This window comes from Scyliorhinus torazame, chromosome 9, assembly GCF_047496885.1.
Source record: "Scyliorhinus torazame isolate Kashiwa2021f chromosome 9, sScyTor2.1, whole genome shotgun sequence".
In the NCBI taxonomy this organism is placed as follows: Eukaryota; Metazoa; Chordata; class Chondrichthyes; order Carcharhiniformes; family Scyliorhinidae; genus Scyliorhinus; species Scyliorhinus torazame.
The window spans coordinates 245,092,174-245,100,193 of NC_092715.1; positions in this window are offsets into that span (position 1 = coordinate 245,092,174).

The window sequence follows — 8,020 nt, forward strand, 5'->3', positions numbered from 1 at the left end:
GACCCCTTGCTACAGCGTGTCATGCGCCACCTAACGGATGGGTGGCTCAAGGGCCAATGCCCTCAGTTCTATAATGTCAGGGATGATCTGGCAGTAGCAGACGAGGTTTTTCTAAAACTGGACCGCATTGTCATCCTGCATAGCATGCGCCAGCTTGTCCTGGAACAACTACACGAGGGCCACCTTGGCGTGGAAAAGTGCTGCCAACGGGCCCGAGAGGGAGGTGGTCCAATTTTGCCCATGTGACGTCCAGTCCCCTGTATCCCCAATCCAACGGCAAATCAGAGAAGGGAGTACATATCGTCAAACGGCTCCTATGCAAGGCTGCCGATGCTGGGTCTGATTTCTACCTTGCCTTGTTGGCCTATCGCTCCGCACTGCTGTCCACTGGCCTGTCGCCAGCCCAGTTACTCATGAGTCGCACCCTGAGGACGACGGTGCCGTCCATCCATGTCCCAAACCTCAACCACGTTCCGGTCCTTCGCCGGATGCTGCTGTCTCGTGCACAGCACAAGGCGGCTCATGACTCCCGTGCAGCTGATCTCCCTGCTCTGGCTCCAGGTGACAACGTCCGCGTCCATCTTCCGGATGGTGGCTGGTCTTCAACCGCTGTTGTCCTTCGGCAGGTGGCCCCCCACCCGGTCTTGGTTCGTCTACCGGATGGCTCCATTCTGCGTCGCAATCGACGCGCCCTTCATCTCGTTCTCTGCTTGCCACGTGATCCTCCAGTGTCGCCTTGCCCTCCTGCTGACCCTGCCACGGACTATGTAGAGCTCCCTGTCACTCTGCCTCCCCCTGACTTTGACGCAGTCCAGCCCGCTCCAGAACCGGCGGCTCTCGGCCCACCCTTGAGGCGGTCAACCAGAATTCGTCGCCCACCTCAGAGACTAAATTTATGAACTTTTTGAATTTATGGACTCTCTGAATTATTTTGTTGCTTTGTTTGATCGTTTCCCTGGTTTGTATATAGTGTTGATCTCGTTACTCTTGTTGCATACTGCTTGTCTGCACCAGGCACCTTCCCATGTAAATAGCTTAGTTCTCATGTACGTAGTCCTGTAAATATGTCTTCGCACCCCACACGTAGTTAGGAACATTCTCACCATACATTATTTATTGCCACACACATACATTTTTTATAAAAGGGGGGGATGTCATAATGTATGCCAGTATATCATGGTGCAGACACACACACTGATGGACACACAGCAAGAACAATCAACACACACAACACCGCAGCCAATCACCAGTTAGAGCACACTCACTATATTGACAGAGGGCAAGAGAGTTCCCCCGCATTCGGCATGCAGCCTCTCAGAAGGACAGAGCTTACAGCTTATAGCACAGATCTTCACCATGTGCTGAGTGCATAGACTGGTTAGGACAGGCGTAGTTTTTTGGTTTAATCTAACATCGTGTTAACCCACAGTGAAAGTATGTTCATCAGTTTCTAACTTAATAAAGTAGTGTTGCACTATTTTAAGTGTTGGTTGCCTGTATGTGTTCCAACACATCAGCAGTGTGTAATGACTTAGGCCAGGCCTTTGAGATTGGCCAATTAGAATACGAGATCCCTGATTAGTGGACCAATCAGGGAAGTCCGATCCTCGCACTCCCAGTGTAGACAGCAGACTGAATGGTCATGGTTGTTCAGCTGTTGGGTTTGTAAATAAAAGGAATTCTGGTGACGGGACTTCTGCCTCCGTTGTTAGTGGTTTGCGCAGCTGCATGGCTGCCTTGCCGGCTGCAGCAATGGTGCTCCGCGCCCGTCCGCCCCGACACCACAGCCCACCTCCTGGCCACCCCCCACTACTCCCCCTGGCCCTGGCAGAAGCCCCCCCCCCGGTCAGCGGCACAACTGTCAGCAAACTATGGCGATGTTGGACACTTTCCGTACGCCCTCTCTCTCCCTCAGCAGCCGCCATGCCGGTTTCGCGATTTTTAAAAGCACAAGTGAGCCTCGCCGTGGGGAACTTGGCCCATCGGAGGCGAAGAATCGCGGAGGACCCGGAGAAAACGGGTCAGGCTCGCTAATGATGTGCAAACGGTGTCTTTTGTATGTGCGGAGTGAAACGTATTGACGCAGTTTTCGAGGTGACGGATATTCGTGATTTGGCATCAAATCGGCGCCTACCGCAATTCTGGCGTTGGAAGCTATTTTCCAGCCAATTGCATTTCCTGATTTTGGCGTCGGCTGACAGAGAATCCTGCCCCTTGTCTCACTGTAATATGCACTCACTTGATCGGCCCGAGGAATTGGGCCCTGGCCTTGGCGACCTCGGGGGAGCGCTGTTCAGTGCCTAAATGGGCACCAGATGGAATGGCACTTGTGGGGGTCTCCCAGTGGATCGGAGGCCCCCAGGTGCTTGCCCTCTGGGCAGGCTGACACCCCGGCACTGCTGGTGCCACCTGGGCACCTTGGCATTACCAGCCTGGCATGTAGTGCTAGCCTGGCACTGCTAAGGTACCCAGGTGACACTGGCAGGGCATTGCCAGGGTGCCAGGCAGGCATTTTTCCCATGGCAGAGATTGGGCCCGGGGTGCCCTGGGCATGTGAGGTATGGTGCCAGGGTGCCCAAAGACCCTCTTATAGGTGAGTTGGGCTTCAGGAGTCGCGTCAGGAGGTCGAGAGGTCAGGACGCCATTCTCTTCCTGCATTGAGGAGTACGGGCGAGTGGAGCTCCTCAGTGCAGGAAACGGGACTAAGTGCGACCTCGGCAAGTGTTCCCCGCTGAGGCCCCAAATTGAAACCGAGTCCTGAAAGATAGTGAGGTGTTTCTCAGTGCTGCAAGCGTGGGGGAACCCCCGGTTAAACGCACCCTTCACGGGATGCTGTTCCAATTTAGTTAGATCATGCCCTGTGACTAGTCCAGTCTGTATTTGGATCATTGAAATTCCCCTATTATAGTTGCTCTATAATGTTTGCAACCTGATAGAGCTCAAAGCAGGGTCAAGCGATCACATAGATAGATTAACATGTGCCCATTCCTTCAGTGTCATATCATGAAAATAAGTGCATTTCTTGATCTACACATTGCCTAACAATCCACTGCTTTTGAGTGTGACTTTATATCCTATCTGTACTGACAACAGGAGGTACATTTTTAAGTGCATCAGTACACCGTGCTACTTTACAATTGCTTTTTAAAGTAATGATGTAGAACACCGAAGAGCATTATGTTTATTCATTATGTGTGCAAGGCATGTGGCACCAGGGAACACTGCAGCACCAATGTAGAAAGCAAGGGTTAGATAAAGTGGCTTGACATCATGAGAATCCACAGCCAGAGGCCAGGCAAGTACAGCAATCCAATCAATCAAGAGCATGTAACATACATCACCAAAATACAACTCCATGAAATATCGGCAAGCTGTGTGGCCACATGATGAGGACAGTCAGACCATCGATACACCAAGTGAGCAGACATTCCGTATGGTGAATATCAAAGAATGTGCTGGCACATGGATGTCAACCTTTGCCACCCTGGATTATATGGCCACAGATGTAGGGATGTGGTCGTCACCACTGTTTGTATAATACGTACATGAGAGGTAATACGGTAAGGCTCCTGTACTACGCTCGACCTCGCGGCGACCAAGAAACTCGCGACCTCACTAACGGTAGCCTCCTGTAATGTACAAGCGTACGCCCCCCCGACCGCACGGCGCCCCCCTCATGGACATCGTGGGCCGCACCAGCGGCCGCCCCCAGCCAACCCCAAGCCTGCACCACGCGGCAGCCAGCAAACTCCGGGGGGCCCAAGTGTTATTTCTGCGGGCAGACAAAGAACCCCCGGCAGCGCTGCCCGGCGCGGAATGCAATCTGCAAGACCTGCGGGAAGAAGGGACATTTCGCTGCGGTGTGCCAGGCCCGGTCGATCGCTGCTGTATCCAGGCCCATTGTTCCTGCACACCCCACGTGCAACCCGTGGGCGCCGCCATTTCCGCCCCCGCAGCCCATGTGCGGCCCGTGAGCGCCACCATCTTCCCCTCAGCAGAACACGTGCGGACCATGGGCGCCGCCATCTTCCCCCCATCAGACCCCGTGCGGACCATGGGCGCCGCCATCTTCCCCCCATCAGACCCTGTGCGGCCCATGGGCGCTGCCATCTTTAACGCCGCCCGCCACCTGCGTCCTGTGGGCGCCGCCGTGTTCATCACCATTTTGGACACGCCTCAGGACCCCTGCTCGTCGGGCATCTCATCTGGCCGCGATGCACGCAGTCGACGAGACCCTCCCCTTTCAAGTCGAGAGCGATGCATCAGACGTCGCTCTGGCCGCCACCCTCAACTAGGCAGGCAGACCCGTGGCATTCATTTCCTGCACCCTCCATGCCTCTGAAATTCGGTGCTCCTCTGTCGAAAAAATGGCCCAAGCTATCGTTGAAGCTCTGTGGCATTGGAGGCATTACCTAGCTGGCAGGAGATTCACTCTCCTCACTGACCAACGGTAGGTGGCCTTCATGTTCAATAATACGCAGCGGGACAAGATCAAAAATGATAAAATCTTAAGGTGGAGGATCGAGCTCTCCACCTATAATTACGAGATTCTGTATCGTCCCGGGAAGCTCAACGAGCCCCCTGACGCCCTATCCCGAGGTACGTGTGCCAGCGCACAAGTGGACCGACTCCGGGCCCTACACGATGGTCTCTATCACCCAGGGGTCACCCGGTTCTTTCACTTCATAAAGGTCCGCAACCTACCCGACTCCATTGCGGAAGTCAGGACGGTCACCAAAGACTGCCAGGTCTGCGCAGAATGCAAACCGCACTTCTACCGGCCAGACCGAGCGCACTTGGTGAAGGCCTCCTGTCCCTTTGAATGCCTCAGCATGGATTTCAAAGGGCCCCTCCCCTCCTCCGACCGAAGTACTTACTTCCTGAGCGTGGTTGATGAATACTCCAGATTCCCCTTCGCCATCCCATGCCCCGATATGACATCTGCCACAGTCACCAAAGCCCTCAACAGCACCTTCACTCTGTTCGGTTTCCCCGCTTATGTCCACAGCGACCGGGGATCCTCCTTTATGAGTGATGAGCTGCGTCAGTTCCTGCTCAGCAAGGGTATTGTCTCGAGCAGGACAACCAGCTACAACCCCCGGGGAAACGGTCAGGTGGAGAGGGAGAACGGGACGGTCAGGAAAGCCGTCCTGCTGGCCCTACGGTCTAAAAATCTCCTGCTGGCAGGAAGTCCTACCCAACATCCTCCACTCCATCTGATCGCTACTTTGTACTGCGACTAATGAAACCCCCCATGAACGTCTCCTTGCCTTCCCCAGGAAGTCCACCTCTGGGGTTTCGCGCGCAACGTGGCTGGCAGCCCCAGGACCCGTCCTCCTCCGCAAGCACGTGCGGCTCCACAAGGCGGACCCGTTGGTCGAAAGGGTACAACTGGTACATGCGAACCCGCAGTACGCCTACGTGGCATACCCTGATGGCCACCAAGATACAGTCTCCCTCAGGGACGTGGCACCAGCTGGTTCCCCACCCCCCCTTCCAATTGCCCCGGCGCCACCCACCCTCCCCTCAGCGCACCTCACCACAGCCCCATTTCCAGGATGATCCGTCCTACCATTGGTTCCACCCGGGGATGAGGATGAGAACTACACTACCCGGAGTCACAGGCGACCAAGTCAGCGCCTGAATCACCACCGGGACTGCGGCGCTCACAACGGAGGATAAAGGCACCCGACGGGCTAAATTTGTGAACTTTCACCAAACTGTACACTTTAAAAATGCTCACATACGGGGCGAAATTCTCCGACACCCCGCCGGGTCGGAGAATCGCCGGGGGCTGGCGTGAATCCCGCCCCCGCCGGTTGCCGAAGTCTCCGGCACCGGATATTCGGCGGGGGCGGGAATCGCTCCGCGCCGGTTGGCGTGCCCCCCCGCTCGATTCTCCGGCCCGGATGGGCCGAAGTCCCGCCGCTAGAATGCCTGTCCCGCCGGCGTAAATTGAACCACCTACCTTACTGGCGGGACAAGGCGGCGCGGATGGGCTCCGGGGTCCTGGGGGGGTGGGGCGCGGGGCGATCTCGCCCCGGGGGGTGCCCTCACGGTGGCCTGGCCCGCGATCGGGGCCCACCGATCCGCAGGCGGGCCTGTGCCGAGGGGGCACTCTTTCCCTTCCGCCTCCGCCACGGTCTCCACCATGGCGGAGGCGGAAGAGACTCCCTCCAATGCGCATGCGCGGGAATGCCGTCAGCGGCAGCTGACGCTCCCGCGCATGCGCCGCCTGGAGATGTCATTTCCGCGCCAGCTGGCGGGGCACCAAAGGCCTTTTCCGCCAGCTGGCGGGGCGGAAATTCCTCCTGCGCCAACCTAGCCCCTCAATGTTGGGGCTCGGCCCCCAAAGATGCGGAGCATTCCGCACCTTTGTGGCGGCGCGATGCCCGTCTGATTTGCGCCGTTTTGGGTGCCAGTCCGCGGACATCGCGCCGTTTCCGGAGAATTTCGCCCCCATGTAAATAGTTTTGGAAAATGCTCACACACCATGTAAATAGTTTTCCACCACCCCCGCTGGGCTCTTTTTAACAGTGGGTGAATGTGGTAGTCACCACTGTTTGTATAATACGTATATGAGAGGTAATAGGATAAGGCTCCTGTACTACAGGTACGAGGGTAGATCCCTGCCTGCTGGCTCCACCCAGTAGGCGGAGTATAAATGTGTGTGCTCACCGAGCTGCAGCCATTTCGACAGCAGCTGCAGGAGGCAACACATCTCTGCGTAATAAAGCCTCGATTACACTCTACTCTTGTCTCGTCGTAATTGATAGTGCATCAAAGGACAACCCAGATTGCAAACTGAATAATAGTATGGGAGCTTTGCACTTTGCACACAGAAATGTATCAACCCACAGAAGTGGCAGGTGCTGGTTCATCCAACCACTCCCAATCTCACGGTGTATAGTGGCTCAGAGATTCTAGCCCTGGAATCCATTGCACTCAAGTGTTGCTGCAACAACTGACCCTGGTCACCCCGGAGTTTTTATACCTGGGATACTGTAGGTCCAGTGATTGCAGGCCTACTGGCATGCAGGGACCTTGGTGTCCTTGGTAAAAATCATGATGAAGACCATAGACCACAGTGAGCATTATTAGAAGCAATGTGCTTACACTGAGAAGACCACATAACTCTACAATGTAGATCATCAGCTGACGGGTTTGATGTGTTGGGTATGCCTGGTCTGCGAGAACTGCGTTTACTGCAGCAGTGAGAGAGACAGGCTTCCAACACTTGAAGAAATGCAACTCGATTTTATTGAACTCTTAACTATCATACACACTTTAACTGTGGGTTGACTGGAGACCTGAGGCTAACCTGACCAGACTGTCTTACTATCACATGGTGTATGTTCTAGTTGCTGCTCACAGGCTCTGACTGTCTCAGAGGCTGGATCCCAAGAGAGCGTGAAAACTACTGGCCTCTGGCTTGATAGTGATTGTGTCCTGTCTGGTGATTGGCTGCAGTGTTCTGTGTGTTCACTGGTCATCCTGTGTATCAATCACTGCCTGTCTGTGCACCATCATATACCTGTGTGTATATTATGACAAGGTTATGTGCATAGTTGGAACAAATATGTATGCCCGTTTGAAACTTGCAAACCTCACTGTACTGCAGAACCCATGTGTCGTGTTGGGTGTTCCGATACACAAACGAACCAACACGGTTGCAGATGGTACAACTCTGTTTTATTATTCTGTACAATAGTAACTATTAACTTCTGGCTGTGGTTCGTACTTCACCAGCTAACCTGTGGACCCAGCCCCAGCACTATCTTAGTGAGGCACTCAGCACATGGTCTATGTCTGAGTGGCGCGCTGTGAGCTCTGTGCTCTGAGCTATCTCCCGGTAGACTGAGTGGGAACTGTGGTGTTCCCTGTTTTATAGTGCATGTGCTCTCACTGGTGATTGGCTGTGATGTGTGTGTGTTGATTGGTCCAACTACCTGTCCATCAGTGTGTGAGTGTGATTGCACCATGGTATGTTAATATGGATATCATGACACCATGCAGAATT